This window comes from Protopterus annectens, chromosome 4.part1, assembly GCF_019279795.1.
Source record: "Protopterus annectens isolate FY-2018-M chromosome 4.part1, PAN1.0, whole genome shotgun sequence".
In the NCBI taxonomy this organism is placed as follows: Eukaryota; Metazoa; Chordata; order Ceratodontiformes; family Protopteridae; genus Protopterus; species Protopterus annectens.
In genome coordinates, this window is record NC_056734.1 from 569,223 (window position 1) to 588,168 (window position 18,946).

General features: G+C 41.1%; 1 protein-coding gene across 1 annotated transcript in view; it reads left to right on the top strand.

Annotated features, from left to right (window-relative positions):
- The first annotated feature begins 555 nt into the window (after positions 1–555).
- B3GALNT1 (beta-1,3-N-acetylgalactosaminyltransferase 1 (globoside blood group)) overlaps positions 556–18,946 on the top strand; it is a 137,395-nt gene continuing 119,004 nt past the window's right edge. The window contains exon 1 of the mRNA XM_044069975.1: positions 556–621. The gene's annotated coding sequence lies outside the window, so the exon portion shown is untranslated. The remainder of the gene's footprint in view (positions 622–18,946) is intronic.

Genomic DNA, 18,946 nt, shown 5'->3' on the forward strand with positions numbered 1-18,946 from the left:
TGAGTGTGTGTATGTGTGCGTGTGCATGTGCGTGTGTGTGTGTGACTAGAAAGCATTTCTGGCTGATGCTAAATCAGTCACTCAACTAATGTAATTTGCTATGGGTGGGGGAAGGAAAATACAAAAGGGCACGCTGTAAATCCCCCCAGTCACTCAACTAATCTAATTTGCTATGGGTGGGGGAAGGAAAATACAAAAGGGCACGCTGTAAATCCCCCCAGTCACTCAACTAATCTAATTTGCTATGGGTGGGGGAAGGAAAATACAAAAGGGCACGTTGTAACCCCCCCCACTGAAGTTTGTGAAATCTGACCTGCCCTATCAGTATGCTAATAAGCTTTTCTGAAAACCCTGCCTCTTTGTGAACATGTGTGCACTAAAATGTAAACAAAGTCTCTAGCAAGCAACTGGTTTTAGAAATGAGATAGTGCCCCTTTAAGGAACGGCTGCAGGAATGAGGCCTGAGCAACTGTGTACTTTCATTTTACTTTAAATGCTGCAGTAAGCAGGCTACATTGGTAGGAGTGTACTTTCATTTTACTGCAGAAATTGTGCTTTACTTTCATTTAAATAGTGCAGGATACATTGGCAGGAGTGTACTTTCATTTTATTGCAGAAACTGTGAGTGTGTATTTACTTCTATTTTATTGCAGAAACTGTGAGTGTGTATTTACTTTCATTTTATTGCAGAAACTGTGCTTTACTTTAATGGGTGAGGTTCTGAGCAAGTGTGTGTGTACTTTCATTTTATTGCAGAAACGGTGCTTTACTTTAATGGGTGAGGTTCTGAGCAAGTGTGTGTACTTTCGTTTTACTGCAGAAACTGCTTTACTTTAATGGGTGAGTTCTGAGTAAGTGTGTGTGTGTGTGTGTACTTTCATTTTACTGCAGAAGCTGGGCTTTACTTTAATGGGTGAGGTTCTGAGCAAGTTTGTGTGTGTGTACTTTCATTTTACTGCAGAAGCTGGGCTTTACTTTAATGGGTGAGGTTCTGAGCAAGTTTGTGTGTGTACTTTTCATTTTACTGCAGAAGCTGGGCTTTACTTTAATGGGTGAGGTTCTGAGCAAGTGTGTGTGTGTGTGTGTGTTACTGCAGTGCAGAGCTTTACTTTTGCAGAAGCTGGGCTTTACTTTAATGGGTGAGGTTTTGAGCAAGTGTGTGTGTGTGTGTGTGTGTGTGTACTTTCATTTTACTGCAGAAACTGGGCTTTACTTTAATGGGTGAGGTTCTGAGCAAGTGTGTTTAAATAAATGTCCATTTGTAATTTAAGGAGATGACCATAGTTATCAATGTCCAAAGTTTTAAGGAATGTTTGGCTCATGGGTTTAGTTTTAAGGAATGTTTGGCTCATGGGTTTTCTAACATCAATGAGAAGTTGAACTGAATTCACTAAATTAATGATAGCCATTTAAGTTTCATGGGTTGGTACTAGGCTATCAGCCCTAGGGCCTATACAAGCCTAGCCATAACAATTCCCTGGCTATTACTTCGGGATGTGATCCCTGGGGTGAATTTCCCATCTCCCATCCAATTGTCAAGGTTCTTTTAGAAGAGTGCCAAAGAGGTGCTCAGCTTGACATATATGGGCAGTCTATTCCAGAATATGGGGAGTCTCTGGGTCAGGAACCTATCCCTCCAGCATGTTTTGTTCATTGTGATGACCAGGTTTAGATCCGTGGAGCATGTGGCTCTTGAGGGCTTGGGATTTCTTTAAGTGTAGCATGTCCAACAGCTCTGGGTTTGACATGACCTTGTATGTTAAGCAGAGATTGCCTCTGAGCAGGCGATATGCAACAGAGTATAACTGGAGTTTTTTTTAGACTGTCAGCATAGGGCATCTGCTTTAGGCTTGTGATTCTTTTAATGAGGTGTTTCTGTGGCTTTTCCAGTTGTTGCAGATGTCTTGTGAGGTACATACCAAACTGGGAGTTGTATTCTATAATGGGTCTAATGAGGGATGAGTACAGTGGGACAATGACCTCCTTTTCTGGATGAAAAGCCCTTAATGATGAGGTGTGCCACATAGAAGGATTTCCTGACTGTTATGGCGATGTGGTTATCGAAGGTGAGACCACTGTCCACTTGTGTCAAGTCCCTTATCACACTTTCGGTGTTTAGTGTACTGCCACTTGTGTGGTAATTCGTGGGTACATGGTTTTGCCCAAAGGGGATAACTATACATTTCTTGGCATTGAGCTTAAGCCCATGGCTCTGGCACCAAGCATCTGTTTCTGTAAGGCCCTTTTGTAGAATATCCACATCATTTTGGGATTCAGTAATGGCTCCCAGTTTGCAGTCATCTGCGAACTTTAACCAGAGTCGCTTAGTGCTGGCCTGTACTTCAGAGAAGTTGATGCCAAACAAGAGCAGTCCCAGGACTGAACCCTGAGGTACTCCGCTTGTCACTTGTCTGGAGCTGGATTTTGAGTCTGCTACTTTTACAGTGTGGGTTCTGTCAGTAAGCCAGTTGGCAACCCATTGAGTGACGTAGGGATTAATGCCCAGCTTAGTAACTTTATCTCATGATTCCAGAGTGGGGGATGGTGTCTAAGGCCTTGGCGAGGTCCAGATAGGCTCTGTGGACCGCCTTGCCCTCGTCCACTGCTCTGGATACTGATTTGAAGAAGTCAATCAGGTTGAGGAGACAAGATCGGCCCTTTACGAAACCAAACTGGGTGGGGGTCCAGTGTTTGAAGGTTGCCAATGTCTTTGTTTACAAGTTCCATTATAATGCGTTCCATGGCTTTGCAGATCAGGCTTGTCAGACTGATGGGACGATAGTTACCGGGATCCAAGGTGGATCCCCCCTTGTGGAGTGGGATAACTGTAGCTGTGTGCCATTCATTGGGCTTCAGTTTTCATTTCTTTCAGGAAATGGATGGTAACATAAAACATTTTATACTAGCAACTTTTCTTAGATTGTACAAGCAATGTTTAAAATGTGTCCCTGATTTTGGGCTTTTGTCCACCCCTCCCAAATAAATTTTGGCTTTTCCATGTTTCTTGTGCTGCATGGTTCTTCAGGGGCAGAGAGGTTTAGTGCTGGTTATGCCAAGTCCATTTGTGTTAGTAGCACAACAGGTAGAATACTTGCTTTTGATGCAGAAGGCTGTAGGTTCAATTTCCCACAGTATGTAGATGGATTGTTGATACTGTTTGTACTTTTAAAGGGGGTGGATGCTGCAGTCCTGAGAATGTCCTCTTTGGCGGAGATACCTAGTAACTATGAACCTGTTATCAGTTTGCCATATTGCAATATTACTAGCTTATTATTTTAAGTAACAAAGGCAATTTATTCCTCAAGGGCAACAGGCGCTTTATTTGTAGATGAAACTATGAAATATTAAGTTGTTTTCTAACTGCAAGCAACCTCTTCATTAGTTAATGATTTTACAGCTGTCTTTAATATGGAATTATTTAGATGACTGACTTCTGCAGAGATTGTATAATATATTTACTGATACTAGTGGATTGTAGAAGTTTGAGTCGACTTTTATGATGGAAATGTTATGAATTGGGCAGTTTTGCCATTTATTGGTTCGTGCATTTTGTTTCATTGCCTACTGGAAAAATGTTCAAACAATAAATGTGAAATGTGCTGCAAGTCTAACAAGTGTGCTGTATTTTACAAGGAATATAATTTATTAGTCAGGAAGGTGTATCAAAGAATACATGTATGCTTCTTGTTTTGTGTGCAGGGGGCTATGATTTGAAAACAGCCCAGCCCCAGAGGTAATCTTTATCCACCGCTGGCCAGATGCATTTTCTTTGGATGTGGTGTGGGTTTCAGTGCTATTTCAATGAATGTGAGTTTCAAGGGCAGAGATGTTTTAATGCTAAGTCCATTAATGTTTATGGTAAATGGAGTGAAATAGCCAGGTAATGGGACATTGGAATGGCTGCAAGGGGACTCTGGTGCCATATTTTGGTTGTGTGTTTTTCAATTTGCACTGGTATCCCACAATTCCATTGGAGTGGGTGGAGTTACATAATTATGTATGCAAATTTTATGTTAATCAGCGCATAGATTTGTACCTATTTTTCATGTGCCTTGTCCAGGTTTTTGATGTTTCCAGGTTGAGAGGTATGTCCCCAGTTTCTTTAGATTCTTCAGCATAAAGGTGCTGTTATGAATGTTCTGAGATCCAACTTTTAAAACAGATGTTTGAAATATTATAAACCATCAAAGTAAATATAATTTAAGTAAGCAGCTGTATAATGGTATTGTGAATAGAGTGCCTAATGTTTACAGCTCCTGTACTGTGAAGGTGAGTACTTCTCATTCTGCACATACAGCAGTGATGTTCATGGTGTTTCACTGTTACAGTCATGGCGTCGGCTGTTCAGTCATGCTCCCTGACGTCAGAGTGCCAGGAGCACAAAGCTGCCAGCTGACGCCATGTTCTTCAGTCTTTCTTGCCATGCGGTGGAAGCAGTTCGCAAGTGTCGGTCGGCTGTCTCCTGATATTTTTTCATACTTAGTCCGAAGACTTACTACTACTTCTTAAAGCTAAGTACCCCATTGGGGAAACATTTTTCTTGCTCCAGTCCGATGTCAGAAAAAGTTAATTGTATTTCTTGTGGGAAGCAAATACCTCATAAGGATTTCCACTCTTACTGTATTCCCTGTTTAGGCCCTGACCACGACGTAGCTAGTTGTCTGTTTTGTGCTAGATTTAACCAACGTACGATTAAGCGGAGGTACAATTTTGCTTTTTACTACTTTGGCAGGCGATTTAATTATAAGATGTCATTGGACACGCTTCCGACTACCGGAGCTCACAAATGACGCAAGTATAAGGCAGGCCTCCGAGGTCCAAATCAGATGACTGTTTACAAGCAGAGCCAGCTCCAGGTTCAGCCGTCGTCAGTGAGGCACTTTCACAGCCCCTGTCGTCGGCCATTTCAGAACCAATTGCCGAAATGGACTCCCACGAGGAGCCAACTAGGCCTTTGAGTACTCCAGCTGCAGGACCTTGGGACAACGCTCCCTCGGATGGGTCCGGAACTGCTGTGCAGGTACCGGCTTCCGAGTGGGTTTTCAGGCCTACACAGCTTCTGATTAAGGCAAAACCAAAGGCGAAGACTCCTTCTAAATCAAAGACACCAGCCCAGGCCTCTTCTGATCCGGGACCCAAATCACAGAAACAGCTGCTTAAAATGGTGGAGGACTTGCTAACCATGATTAGGGGTTCACATCCCCCTCCAGACAAAAGGCCAAGGCAAGAATTGGATCTTGAATCCTCTGATCAAGCATCTATTTCTTCAATGTCTTCCTCTGAACAGGAATATACTTTCCCTCCTTATGAGGATTCTGATGCTGAGGAATCCATTCAATCAGCTTCTCCCCCTGAGGATTTTTCTTTTGGGGAAACTTTACATGACATGAGGGAACATTTTCACTGGGAAGGACAGGAGTACTCTGAATCTAAGAGAAGGCTTAGGGATTTCCTTCTTCCTCAACATAGGATATTGTGGATGATGCTTTCTCTGAGGCTAATTTAACTTCTGATTTTTTTTTTTTTCCTCCAGCCCCTGCTAAACCTGACAGATATTACAGGGTCCCTGACTCCCACCAGTTCCTTTACAAAAATCTTGCTGCTGATCCAGAAACCATTTCTCAAGGTCCTAAGGGTGTTAAGGCCGCCTCTGCTAAAAACCCTATTCCGACAGATGAGGATTCCAGAGATTTGGAGAGATGGGGCAAAAAAGTGTACACTTCTGCTACTTTCAGGGCTTTAAATTGCCAATTTCATATGCTAAAATATCAGCAATTCCTGCTGTCTGTTACGAAACAAAAGCTAAGTACCATTTCTGCATGTGCAGATATCAAGGCATTACACAATTTGATGCATGCTACTGAGCAAGTGGGGAAGCATGGTTTACACTGTGGTTTTGATGCCTTGGAGGCTTCATGCAGGGCGGCTGCCACTGGCACAGTCATTAGAAGGCATGCTTGGTTAAAGGAACAAAATTTACCTGATCAAGTGAAAGCAAAGTTACTGGATGCTCCTGTTCAGCATAATGTTTTGTTTGGGTCTAAGGCTGAAAGAGGTGATAAAGAAAATGGAGGACAAGGCTAAATCCATGCAAACAGTTAAGCATTTTTTACAAGTTCAGCCACCTAGACTTAGCAGAAATTGGCCAACTAAAAATTGGTCCTTTCTCAGCTTGGACAGGCCTCAGAGGGGTAGATATAGGCGCTCCAGAGGAAGGGCCCAAGCACAGACCTCTTACAGACCTAGACAGTGGAGTGCTTCCACCCCCAGTGGTGGAGAGGACAGACCTCCATCGTATAGAAAACAGGCTCAATGACTCCCACTGCATGGCTCCAGGCACTTCTCTCCTGGAAGCCCCTCTAGGGGGAAAACTCTTTTTCAACAAAATTGGACTTGCATAACCCAAGACAAGTGGGTTCTGGATGTAGTTTCAAAGAGTTACAGATTCCACTTTCATATCTTGCCAAGACCAAACTGATGGCCAGACCTACCAAAACACCAATGGGCAGAGGCATTAAACCAGGTGGGTTCCCTCATGGCTATGAGGGCCATAGAACTGGTTCCACAATCAGAGACTGGGCAAGGCTTTTACTCGAGGCTCTTTCTAGTTCCCAGAAAACAAAATTCATGGAAACCTATCCTGGATCTGTCAGTTTTAAATACTTCCCTGGAGATACCAAAGTTCAAGATACTTACTCTGCAGCAGCTCCTGCCAATGTTGAGCAAAAATGCATGGATGGTGACATTGGATTTAAAGGAGGCTTACCTACACATCCCTATCAGACAGGAGTGCAGAAAATACATCCGGTTCAAGGCCGGTTCGAAACATTACCAATTTTCTGAGCTGCCCTTTGGCTTGTCTACTGCACCCAGGGTCTTCAAGTGCCTGGCACCAATAGTAGCTTATTGCAGACTCCAGGGAATTCAAATTTACCCTTATCTGGATGACTGCCTTATTCAAGCAGACAGCAAGGATGTCCTGCTCAAACACCTGGAATTTGTTCAAAATCTACTCAATTGCCTGGGATTCACTGTGAACATAAAAGTCAAATTTGACACCCACACAACAGATAACATTTCTGGGTGCTCTTCTAAACACAACAACCCAGATGGCTTTCCTGACATCCAAAAAGCAACTACAGCTGGCTTCAACTTTCAAAACCTTGGCACTAATGTCTCCGCTAAAACTGCAAGGAAATTCCTGCAGGCTCTGGGTTACATGGCCTCCTGCATCCTTCTCATTCCACATGCAAGACTACATATGAGAAAAATACAATGGTACCTAAAAAGTGTATGGTCCCAGCATTGCCACAGTCTGGATACACAGATTGCTGTCTTGCCTTGTCTACAAAAGGAATTCCATTGGTGGTCCATGGCATGTCTTCACAACAAAGGGGAAAGCCTTCAGTCTGCCTCCAGCCAGCCAGGTGTTAACCACGGACGCCTCTGATTACGCATGGGGAGCACACTTGCAGGGGAAAGGCCTGCAAGGTTATTGGACAAAGGATCAGAAGTACCAACATATCAATTTAAAAGAGATGCTAGCAGTACAGAATGCCCTCTTGGCTTTCAGGGACCTTCTACAGCCAGGACAACTACTGATACGGACAGACAACACCACAGTTATGTGGTACATAAACAAGCAAGGGGGTTCACACTCCTACCCTCTTTGCAGACTAGCCATGACTCTTTGGAACACAGCTCTAGCTTGCAAAGTGCATCTACAAGCTCAGTTCCTGCCAGGGAAACAAAATATTCTGGCAGACAAACTGAGCAGGAACCTGTCAAACCCACACGAGTGGATGCTGGACACCCAAATATTCAAGATGATTACAGAAGCCTGGGGCTGCCCGGACATAGATCTATTTGCAACCCCCTTAACCACCAGTTACAGAATTTTTACACAAGGACATTTCACAAGCTAGCATGGAAAGTGGATGATCTCTCTTTCTTTCAGTTGGAGAAACCTCTCGGGGTATGCCTTTCCTCTACTACCTCTTCTTCCATGGGTGTTATTAAAGATCAAACAGGACAAACCCAAAATGATTTTACTGGCCCCAAATTGGCCTAGTCAGTTTTGGTACTCAACACTGATGAATCTATCCCAAGAGCCTCCTTGGATTTTACCTCCGATACCAAATCTTTTGTCCCAACACCAGGGCCAGGTTCTGCACTCTCATATCAAAACTGTCAGCCTGGCAGCTTGGCGAATTCAGGGTCTGACTGTTCCTACCCTTCCCAAAACAGGTCATGGATGTCATCTTAGAAGCCAGACGGCCTAGCACTAGAAAATCTTATGAAAGTAAATGGAAGAGATTTTGCACCTGGATGCATGCTCAGGATTCGGATCCTCTCATTCCTAATATCCCATTGATTCCTGACAGAAATGCTACATAAGGGTTTGTCCTTCTCCATAAAAATACATGCCTCCGCTATCTCTGCACATTACAATACAGACCCTCCAATCTTTTCGCATCCACTTCTGAAACGATACCGGAGGAGCAAAGAATCTAAGGCCCCCTAGGCCACCACCCATACCTGCCTGGGACCTCAACTATGTTCTGGAAAAAACTCACTCTGCCTCCTTTTGAGCCTGCTGCCACATCGAACATTAAGTATTTATCATGGAAGACAGCTATCCTACTGGCTTTGACTTCAGCAAGGAGAGTCTCCGAGTTACAAGCTCTCATGGCTGTGGAACCTTATATTATTTTTCACCAAGATAGGGTGTCTTAAATTCTCAAGGCAAAGCTATTTCAAAACAGACCATTTCTAAATGGAGTGTTCATGGAATCAGATTTTGTTACTCTCATCATGGAAAGCAAATCCCAGGAAAAATTAGAACTCACTCTAGCAGAGCTGCTGCTACTTCAGCTGCCTTTCTCAGGGGAGTACCTACCAAAGATATTTTGGAAGCTGCTACTTGGAGTTCAGTGCATACTTTCTCTAAGCACTATAATCTCTGTCTTTACTCTGTCTAGGGCAGGCTTTGCTACTGCAGTCTTGCAGGGCCTTCTAGCCGCCCCTTCTACTCTATAACCACCACCCTTTATCTCAGCTTTGGGATTCAACCCTAGAGTGATGACTGCAACAGTGAAACATGATGAACCTAGTACAGTTGTGTACACTTACCATAAATGTAGATGTTCAAGTGTCTTCACTGTTGCAGTCAGGGTTACCCTCCCTCCTGTCCCCTCTTACACTTTCATTTCTGTGGTTTCCTACTTCACCCTTCTTCTGAGGTGTATTAGCTACAGAGTATGGGGTTTGTTGTATGTTACATTTTTGATTTACTATTAGCCTTCTCTTTTGGGCACCTGACATCTGGGGCAAGAAAAACAAGAACATGGCGTCGGCTGGCAGCTTTGTACTCCTGGCGCTCTACCGTCAGGGAGCATGACTGAACAGCTGACACCGGACCCAGACTTTGGGATTCTGGCCGACCGAGAGCTGCCTGCCGGCAGGAAGAACCCTACAGTGATGACTGCAACAGTGAAGACACTTTAACATCTACATTTATGGTAAGTGTACACAACTGTACTTTACTGATTAGGCTGCATTTGATGATAGTGTGGGTCCAGGACTCGTACCTGTCAACCAGTACAATTTTGGTAGAGCACTGATTATATTTAATAGCCTCTTCATTGTCAAAATAGTTTATTGTCTTGTTTGAAGTCAGCTTAGTCAGGAATATACTTCAGTGAGTCACTGTGAATTCTACACAAATGTATATGCACGTTGCTAAATACTAGACCATTTACCCTTTAGTGATGACCAAAATTACTAGTTATTTTCTGGGACAGGACGCATTATAAATAAACCACCACGATTGAGTGAGGATGATCCAAATCTCAGTTTGTAGTGACACTATTGGGATCGTGTATACGCCAAATGTTGCTTGTGCTTTAAGCAGTAAGGTTGCAGATGAGCCAGATGGTGCTATGACGGTGGAATCCTTTCAAAGTATTGCTTCTGCTTGATGTAGAAATGCCATTCATGAGGCTGCTGGTGACACAGACTGGCGTGACTGCTGGACCTTGGACCAGAAAAATTACTACTGCATTAAGTACAGCTGGCTGCCAATTCACAATAATAAACTTGGATGTAAAATGTGCTGTAGTGTGGGGTCTTGGAATAGAGACTAAGAAGGGTCTCAAAATTGCAAAGGAATGGACCAATGACTTGATAACTTCCTTTGGTAACAGTTGACATCCCTGCGAACAAATATATTTGACCACAAGGAATCTGTGAGTCACAAAGCTGCCACAAAGTTTCTTGAAGCAGACCAACAGATTCTGGAGCAGATAGTTTTTCCTTTTGCCTGGGCCTTCCAAACTGTCACAATGAATTTTTCTTACTACCTATAAAGTGGTGAAAGTAAACTTAAAGCTTTCATAATTTTGAGTCTGAAATTGATTTACAACAACTAAATGGAGTTGATATGGTATGCATTCTTCATTCTAGTAATGCATGCATCAACATCGTTAATCACAAGTGATGAAATGAGAAAAATTCTGACAAAACAGTGTCACATCCAGTAGCAAAATATCATTAATTATTGATGAGTCAACAATGTTGAGCAACAAATCAACGCTCATTGTTTATGTTCGTACCCATCTTCCTGACAGTGTAATGAACTCAGCAGTAAATTTATTGTTGGACTTAATTAAATTGCAAAACACAACATCAGTAAGGATGTTTAATTATTTGCTTGAGTCCACACAGCCTATCTAGACCTTGCCAAGGCCTTTGACACCATCCCACACTCTGGAATCCTAGATAAACTTACTAAGTTGAGCATTAATCCCTATGTCACCCAATGGGTTGCTAAATGGCTTACTGATAGAACCCATACTGTAAAAGTAGCCGACTCCCAATCCAGCTCCAGACAAGTGGAGTACCTCAGGGTTCAGTCCTGGGGCCGCTCTTGTTTGGCATCTACTTCTCTGAAGTACAGGTCCACACTAAGGGACTCTGGCTAACAAAGTTTGCAGATGACTGCAAACTGGGAGCCATTATTGAATCCCCAAATGATGTGGATACTCTACAAAAGGGCCTGACAGAAATGGATGCTTGGTGCCAGAGCCATGGGCTCAAGCTCAATGCCAAGAAATGTATTGTTATCCCCTTTGGGGAAAAAACATGTATCCATGAATTACCATATAGGTGGTAGTACACTAAACACAGAAAGTGTGATAAGAGACTTGGGGACACAGGTGGAAAGTGGTCTCCCCTTCGATAACCACATCGCCACAACAGTCAGGAAATCCTTCTATATGGCACACCTCATCACGAAGGGCTTTTCATCCAGAAAAAAGGAGGTCATTGTCCCACTGTACTCATCCCTCATTAGACCCATTATAGAATACAACGCCCCATTTGGTATGTACCTCTCAAGACATCTGCAACAACTGGAAAGGCCTCAAATACCTCACTAAAAGAATCACAGGCCTAAAGCAGATGCCCTACGCTGACCGCCTTAAACTCCAGCTATACTCTGTCGCATATCGTCTACTCAGAGGCAATCTCTGCTTAACATACAAGGCCATGTCAAACCCAGAGCTGTTGGACATGCTACACTTAAAGAAATCCCAATCCCTCAGAGCTACACGCGCCAGGGATCTAAACCTTGTCATCACAATAAACAAAACATGCTGGAGGGATAGGTTCCTGACCCAGAGACTCCCCAGACTCTGGAATAGATTGCCCATACATGTCAAGCAGAATTTGGACCTCTTTCAAGAGGAACCTTGACGATTGGATGGGAGAAAGAAAATTCACCCCAGGGATCACGTCAGTCGCCCTGCTAGACAGGGGTCCAGGAAAGTAAATAATGTGGGAAGAAATAGCCAGGGAATTGTTATGGCTAGGCTTGTATAGGCCCTAGGGCTGATAGCCTAGTACCAACTTATGAGTGCCTTAAATCTCATGGTTTAACAGAAAATTACTTGAAATGTAACTTGGTTTGTGTTTCATGTGATGGTGCAGCCGTCATGCTAGGATGTAAAAGTGGTGTTGACAAGTTTCCATTAGTTATCTTTTGGCACTGCATGAATCACGGATTGAAGCTCACTGTTGGGGATGTAATCAGACAAGTTTTGGGCATTAACAGATTTAAAGGGCAATCTGAGTTGAAAATTCGGGTGTATGTTAAAAGTGACATAAACAACACCCACTTTAACTACGTCATGGTTATTCCCACCCACAGTGTCAATTTACTGGGGATATCTGTAAATCAGCAGTTTCAGTCTCCTTTTAGTTCCCTGTGTGAACTACAGTTTGGCTGTGCGTTCCAATTAGATTTAAAATGCACTTGAAAGTTTACTACTTTTATTCTGCCCTTTTCTGTATCATCATTTCCTCTCCTATGAAATACTGCCATTACCAACTTCTAAATTACAAGTTTCATTCACTGTGGATCCTGAGCTGAGTTGCTGTTTTTTTTTTTTCTGCCGATATTGCCTGCAACCCATTTTATCATAAATGGGTCTCTCTTGTAAGATAAGTAACATTTTTTTTTTTTTTACCAAACGGCTAAAATGAATGACAACACAGAACACATGCTAACAAAGAAAGTAGCAGCAGCAATCGGCTATAGTCACAAAATCACTGCCCTGTGTGTGTACTATTGCCATGACAACGTTTGGGGTTCAAACCAGGGAGGGAGGCAATGATTAGTGAATGTATTAACTCTTGTAAAAATTAAGTCTGAAGCATTGTTCAGCAAGTTACTGTACTGATTTGCATGTAGTGTTTCTAATTTCTATGCTACACAATTTCAGACAAAGCCAAGAATACTGACGTGAGAAAAGGTCCAAACTCTCTGTTTAAACAATAGTCCAGTTCACTTAAAATTGTTAATAAAACACTGGGTTGCATCAACTCGCTCTTTATGAACAAGATATGTGAAACTCTGTCATCTGGCATAATACCACAAAAAAATCAAACATTTAAGGAGGGCAAATTTTAAAGATGAAGATGCAAAAATCTGGATAGCTGATACGAAGAACAGTTTTAATTAATTGCCGTTACCGCAACCGCATATTACGAGATCGCGTTAACTTCACTTCTTTAATAGACCAGACACTCCATTCCTAGCATCAGTCGAGGTGATGAATAATGCTTATAGTAAAACAAATCCAATGCATGATTGGCACAAGGCAACTGCTCTGTTCCTTTTACATCTAATCAATAAAACAAATGTAAGCCCAGATTGTTGCTAGGCAAAGTTAAAATATGGGGCTAGAGAATCCTGCCATGTTAATTAATGTTTATTTATTTTATTAATTTCTGTTCACTCCAGATCCAGAAGTGAACTTGGGTACTACAAATGGCTACTGGCTGCATGATGGCAATAACAGTATATAGAGAAGGCAGAAACTGTTGTTGCAAAGGAGTCCAGATCATACCTCTCAACTGTCCCAGTGTTCAGAAAATGTCCAGACTTTTGTCTCCTATTTTTGGTCTGTTCCTTATAAAATGTATGGTTTTCTGGATTTGTATGGCAAATCACTAAGGATTGAATTCCATAAATAATGACAGGCATTTGAGTTTCCGTCTTCATATCCTTCACAAGATCTTTTATTATAGCAACTTTCTAAATTTATAATGATATTTAAATTTTGTCCCTGTTTTTGAGGCTTTGTCCCCCCGTGATTTTTGTTTTTGTCCAGATTTTTTGCACTAAGAAGTTAAGAGCTATAGCCCAGATTCTTGTTCCAAAAGTGAAATTAATTATAGTAACTGTCTTGACAGTTGGTTTAGATCAGATTAAGGAGCTGTTATCATCCAGTTTCCTGTGGTCTTCTGGTGCAAGGTTTAATGTTTAATTCTTCTCTGCTTCAATTGCCTGTGTGACTCTGAGCAAGTCACTTAGCAAAACAATGATGATGCAGTAGGCGCAACATTTTTTTTTTGCATATCAGAGGCAATTCTCCATATTATCAATGATTTCATCATGGAGGAATTTTATAACCGTGCTGAAATCGTCAATGGTGGCACAGTTATGTGGAATGTGAGGCATGAGTAGTCATTTTAATTGTGGGGCTTGCAATGCAAAGCCCAAGAATGTGAAAACTAAATGAAAATCCAGACTTGTTTTTACCAAAGTTGGGATTGCCTTTTCTCAGAATATTCCCTTTTCTCTGATTTATGGCAATTTCTGAGTTGATATTCATAAGTTCACTGGTGTGGGAGACTTTCAAGTTTAAAGGAGAAAATTGATATTCAGTGTCCACTCTTCTTTACCTTGCATTTCAGTATAGAGCTGAGGCATGTTTTTAATTTTCTTCAGGGTTTTTGGCTCAGTTGAGTACACTGTTGAAAAGCTAGGGAAAACTTTAGTGCAATGTTTTTTTTTTTTTTTTTTTTTTATTATATAAGCAAAGTTCTTCATGTTTTTCCAGTTTTAACTTTGTATACTTTTTAATGCTGATGGCAGTCTGCTTCCAAATTCAGATGCAGATGTTTTATGAAAGGATGACTTCTTAGTATAGGTCCTGTTAGGGTAATGACCTCTTTTTATTGCATAGATGAGCATATTTTTGAGGGGGCATTTAGAAAATATACCAGTTTTGTAGAACAAAATTGTTGATGGAGCACTGAGGAATATGTTTGTACCAGATACTGCTGGTTATTACAGGTAAATGTACTTTTTTTTTTTTTTTTTTTTGAGAAATTTTTATTTAAACTGATTTCAACTGCTTTTCTGGTTGAACATTTCAAACACAAAATAAATAGGAATAATTCAAACACAAAATAAATAGGAATAATGTATTTACTAAACTTTCTGTTGCTATATTTTATATCACATTTGATAACGATGTAAATACGCTAGCCTGGATATCCTTTTAAACAACACTTGGGTCATTACTGCACATGGCAATAAATGGAACAAAAATCAGTATTATTGTTCAGTACAAAAATTGGTAACATCACTACTAAAACATATTTTTAACAAACCCCTTACTATATTTAGTTAAGAAGGTAGCATGTTAATAAATTATAGAGGGTATATAGTATACATGAAGATGTTAACACCTGAAAAAAATAAAAGTTATTAGCTGTGTAAAGTCCAATATATGGAAAATACTGAGTTCTGTTTATTTTATTTTGTTAACCAGGATAGAGCATTTAGTTAGTTATTTATTTTATTTTACATTTGTTAACTGGGTAGTGTCCGGTTGGGCAAGTAGCTCATTTTCAGCGGAGACCCAGGGAGAAAACCTCTTAACAATAGTACAGAAAAGATTACAAAAATTTTACAAAGAATACACACAAAGTTTAACGGTTGCCTACAATCACAAAATGAATTGAACTCAGTGGGCCATTTCCTGGCTCAGTTCATGGTATAACTCAGACATATAACTGGTGAAGTCAAACACTATGAAGACAGTAAATGCAAAAGTAAGTAAAGACAAATAAGCGATGAATTCAAACATTATGCTACAAATACAAAACATACAAGTAAAATATTGGCAAACTCATTGTACGTTTGACTATACAATAACTTTTAGTGTGGGAGGCAGCATTACATCTCTTTTATTCTATAGATTATGCAAAAGCAGAACTGAAAACAGGCAAAACAGTATAAAGATTTAAAGATGTAGACTTAGACATGTTGAAGCATTTATTGGCTGCTTCAGTCTAGTAGAGACATAGGTTCCTAGACTCATAGGTGTATAGTAGGTTAATAGCCATTAAGGCTTTTATAAGTCTAGCCATGTGATCCAAATATAGATATACCATGAGTCATTGTGCATTAGATATTTTTAGGGGGTGTATGTTAGGACTTAATTTAATGGCTGCCTCTTTCCATCAGAGATGTAGATCCCAGACCAGGGGGTGACTTTTTGATTTGCCATCTACTGGCCCAGTTTACACTTGAGTAGTGTTAGGGAAGAGCTCTGCTTCATGTGGATGGGAAGCCTGTTGTAGGCAATGGGAATTCTTTGATCACACCTGTCTCTCCAACATGTCCTACTTATGTCGTAAGCAAACTAAGTCCTTAACTCTAGTTATTCTGATGATGTTTATTTTGCCGATATGCAAAAAGGTCCATCAGAGTGGCTTGAAAGGTACCTTGTATACCAGCATAGATAGGAGTTTATAGGAGATAGGGCTTTGAGATGATCAGTGTTTATGCCCTGCATTCATTTTGTGAGGAATCTCTGGACATTCCAGTTGCACGTGCCTGGTCAGTTCACATTCTGAAGAGGTGTTATAATCAATGATGGGTCTAATGAGGGCCGACAACAGTGGCACAAGGACTTCTCTGGATCTAGATGCCACGCTCTTACTTATAAGTTGAATGATATAGAAATTTTCTTTTCTACCCTAGTCACATGCATATCAAAAGCCAGGTATCTGTCTACATCCATCCCCAAACCCCCGACTACTGGGTCAACTCTTAGAGCTATTTTATCATTGAGGCAGTTTTTCAGGGTGGCTGACTTCATAAAAGGTACTATGCATTTCTTGGCATTGGGGTTTAAGGTGTGGTTTTGGTACCAGTCATTTGTCTGCGTTAGACCTTCTTGTAACGTGTTAGTGTCTTGGGGGAATTCTATGACTGCAACTAGTTTGCAATCATCTGCAAACTTGATCAACCAGAGGCCCGTAACACTGGCCATGAATTTCAAGAAGTAGATGTCAATGAAAAGTAGACCCAGGACAGAGTCCGGAGGGACTCTGTTGTTGACCAGACTTTTTGGAAGTGGTCTCCCCAGTCCTGATTGGCAACTGACTGTTATTTTCTCCTTGTTCAGCCTGATAAGTGGGACATCAGTACGCTGCATAATGGAGTCCCCTATGACTACCGCCCTTGCTAGTGTGCTGGTTTGTCTTATGGACTTTGTAGTTGAAGCTCCACCGGCTGTGGCTATATTAGTGTTTGGTATTGTTTTTGCTTAGTGCTTTAGAGTTTCCTGAGGATATTTTTGTAGGAGGAATATATGGGAGGCCTTTGGGGGTTGGTAAGATTTTGTTTAAGTGTCTCTGCATAAGTTGGTCTATGTGTGAGGTGGAGACTGTACAGTGTGTGTAGCATATGTGTTTCTGACAACCTACTTGCATGACAAAGTTTTGCCTCCAGTGACATTGTGTGTGTGTAAAATTATATATATATATATATATATATATATATATATATATATATATATATATATATATATATATATATATGTGTGTACAGAGATAGATGGTATCTTGCATTTCTTTAGAGATTAAATGGCTGTCTGTGAACATGAGACAGTTACTACATTGTCTCAAGATGCCCATATCCACCAAACTGGCTGTGGAGACATTGGAAAAGTGCATATCTGTGTAAAGTCCTTTAGGTGAGCTACAAGGGTGTGGTGCATGAGAGGTTATTAGAAGGCTACTAAGGGTGCTTTTGGGGCTACAGACTAGACTAAGCTATATAACGCTAAATTCAAGGGACTGTACGGCTAAATTCAAGGGACTGTACTCCTCAAGTTGCCTTGGCCACCATTCCTCACTCGCAATGTGCGAGTATTGTAGCTCGAGGACCAGAGATGCAGTGGGGGCATGCAGTATATCGGCTATCCTGTGCATCAGTTAAGCCATGCCCATCACCCTTTATCTCTCTTGAGACATGACCCCTAAGTGCAGCATCCCCAGCCTTCACACCACAGATCACCACAGAGAATACCCACAGAACTGCCCATCCATCCCTGCCACTCTTATCAGTTGCCTGAGTCACTCACTGAACCTGGGTCAACTGGGCTGTAGTCACAGGGTTTCATTTCTCTGTCACTGCACTAGACTTTCTCTAACCCATGCTTGTGGAAGGTGAGCAGATTGAAACTACAAGAAAACTGATCCTATATAGATTACAGTTCTAGAAATCAACACAGACTAGTACATGGAATCTGGAAAAGAGGATTATTTCCAGCTTCATGCTATATGTTTCCTGCTGTCTGCATAAGTGGCTTAAAATGGCGGATATTTATACAGTAAACTGTCAGTTAACCAGAACTAAAGCAACAGGCACTCTCAAGCAATCTGCAAAAAAAAAAAAAAATCGAAGAAATAGTGCAATTTTCATGTGTTGCACTTTATCTGGCATCTACCAATCCCAATACCCATGGGTGCCAGTTAACTGAGAGTTTGCTGTAACTAATAATACTGTGTAGAGAAAGCTGTAATATTTTTTTGAAGTGGTAAAAGGTTATATATATAGATATATAGATATATAGATATATAGATATATATAATCGTATCCAATACATTATATGTATTGCCTCACTTTTGCCACATAGATACTGTTTTGCTGCAAAGGTGCATAAGGAAGGTGACATAATACTATTGATATCGGTCAACAAATACTACAGTTTTTAAATGCAGTGGGTGAATTGTTGCTAGAATTGTGAGATAGAACTACAGCTACATTTTATTAGAGTATTATTCAAAGCAGTTGTCAGTCTTACTCATGCCTGTAGAAAACCCAACACTTACCTCAAAATAGAGAGGCTGGCAACACCAGTCTAAGGGTGTGTTCCGACTTAACCTGTATAAAACTACAGTGCTAAGGGAGCATGTTGCTATATAGGGGTAGGAGACTACCAGGAGAAGCAGAAACAGCTCAAACCTTATTCAAAAAGGCATTATTTTTAAAGTACACTTTTTTTAAATGTTCTGCTTAGTTCTGGCTCCAGCTTTGAATTGGGTATCCACAGTGAATTTCTTTGTGCCACTACCTGCTGCCAAGAGGGTTTTTTTTCAGTACTGGTATAAACAAAGAAATACTTTTCTAGACCGGGATTATTTTCAGGCCATTTACAGGGGTGCTCGCATTTTTCAGACCTCATTATTTGATGAGCAACTTTGGACAGAATTCATTTTGAGCCAGCACTGCATTATCCCAATAAGAAGCATGTATGCACAGACTTCAAAATGAGTCTTGAGGCAAAAGGTGGGAGACCAT